Below are 2334 nucleotides of genomic sequence, written 5' to 3' on the forward strand. Positions count from 1 at the left end.
CCAAATATTTTTTATTTTTTCTCATTTCCAGCTTCCTAGCTGTATTGTTGCATGCTGCTCCTTTTAAATTCAGCTTCTTTCCAGCCAAAAATACTACAGACGATACAAGGCACCGAATTTAGATCTCGCAATCTCAAAGGTCACAGTCTTGTTTAAAGACAAACCTCTCAACTTGAGACAAAACAGTCATGGCGCACATCCTTGTGATCAACAAAAACCTTGTCTGTTGGGTGACATTTGTGTGCAACAAATAAACAACCCATCATTGTTCATGACAAAGATGTGTGCTTTAACTGATATAGATGTCTAAATTTGAATGGAAAGTCCCCTGAGACTATAGTTTAGGCCTCAGTGGTCACCAACCTGGAGAGCGACTGTCCTGCCGGTTTTCACTCCAACCCTAATTTAACACACCTGATTCAATTAATCAAGGTCTTGTTAAGTAGGTAATCAGTAGAATCAGGTGCGTTACATTAGGGTTGGAGTGAAAACCGGCAGGACAGTAGCTCTCCAGAAGCAGGGTTAGTGACCAATTTTAGGGCATGCTAAAAGACTTGACTTTAATAGAGCAGGTAGTGATTTAAGCATCTTGTCTAGTCCAAGAAGGAAAGAATCCAGACATTGTGTTTGTGTATAGTGAAATTATGCATTTGTTTTATCTGAGATTTACTTAATTTATATTTGCACTGTGCATTGTGACTTGACAGCTTGGGCTCGTGTAGTAAAAACAGACTACAGACGGCTTTGGGAGAGTTAGACCATGAAGTTATGGACAAGAGCCAGACAAGCCAAAGTGAAAACTTGGTATGCATGTGGTGAGCAAGGCCATCACCATTCCTAACTACACCCTTTCCTTTGAGGGTAGACTAAGTCAAGCCAGGCACAGCCATGTGAAGTATCTGACAGACATATGCTGAGGAAAGCCAAGTAAATTCTTGGCTAGCCTCACCCCTGCTTTAACTTGGAGGGAGTTTTTGAATTGATGCTTCCTTTTCTTTAGTCACTGAGTGTCTAAACTGAAGAGGAAACAAACTAGGGACTAACTTGTACACCTGTGCACGTGGTCTCCTTAATTTGCACAAGTAATCCTTATGAACCTGTATAACTGATTATGGATTTACGCCACTGCAGGGTCATAAGTAATAATCACTTGGCGACTGCTTAATAATCATAGGCTGCTTTTCAAAGTAGGCTTTACTCCAAGAGTCTTTTCAGAATACAAGATAAAAAGAATAAAAAGAATATGTGAGCGATAAAATAATATAACGAGGGTAATAACGACATAAGGTTTATGAAATTAATAAAAAGGTCGGCTACGTCAAATACATGAAGCAAGAGAGATGTCAGGGGGAAAACTTATCAAAACAAGGGAGAGGTCAGGGGAGGAACAAAAATATCAAGAACACAAGAAAGGTTTAAAGGCTTTTCTGAAGGAGGATGGTGAATTGGAGCCTTTGGTGTGCTGGAGGAGAGATCTGCAGGATGGAGGATGATGGAAACAGTCCTGTTTATTTACATGATATAAATTTGTAAAAAAAAAAAGAAAGAAAATTCAAGGGTTGTGTTAGGATCTGGTAGGTGACACCTGGTGGGCAGATGGTGGAGGAATGCCAAAAAAAAAAACCAAAAAACCAACAACAACACAATTTGGCCTAGGTTTTAAACTGTAGCCATAGGCCTACATATTCTTAACCATGAAAGATTTTCTTAATACTACAGAGCTCCCCTAGGGTCAGCTGAGAAAAAAAAAGACCCACGTGTAAATCTGTACTCAAAATCCGTGCCTACGGATTTCCAATTCATGCACTCATTCACAGATTCGAACTTTCTGGATTAATAAATCATAAGCGAAATGTTGTTAAAACACAAATGACTCCTCTTTCCTACTGCAGTAAGGTAGACAACCTACTACTGTAATATTTGCTAGTAATATTTGATTTGCTAATGTCCCTTACGGCTTTCCGTAACGCCACAACAAAGTCACGTGATGTACGTAACAACGTCAGTCGGAATCCGGTCGGTGAATAAACACCCAGCACGAGAGAAGTCGTCCTTGCTTTATTAATGTTATAAGTTAACATAGCCAGAGGGCACAGAACATTACATGGTGTCAGAGTAGCGGAGTTTAAACACCCAATATGGATTCGTACGGCGTTCCAGCTCCACGGATGGACTGGGAATCGGCGAACTTACCTGAAGCATGGAGACGATTTCGACAAACAACGGAGCTAATGTTCAAGGGCCCCCTGCGCGGGAAGAACGAAGAGGAGAAATGCAGCTACCTCCTGCTCTGGATAGGGGAAAAAGGGCGCGATGTGCACAACACTTGGACAC

This window comes from Lampris incognitus, chromosome 1, assembly GCF_029633865.1.
Source record: "Lampris incognitus isolate fLamInc1 chromosome 1, fLamInc1.hap2, whole genome shotgun sequence".
NCBI classification, from domain to species: domain Eukaryota; kingdom Metazoa; phylum Chordata; class Actinopteri; order Lampriformes; family Lampridae; genus Lampris; species Lampris incognitus.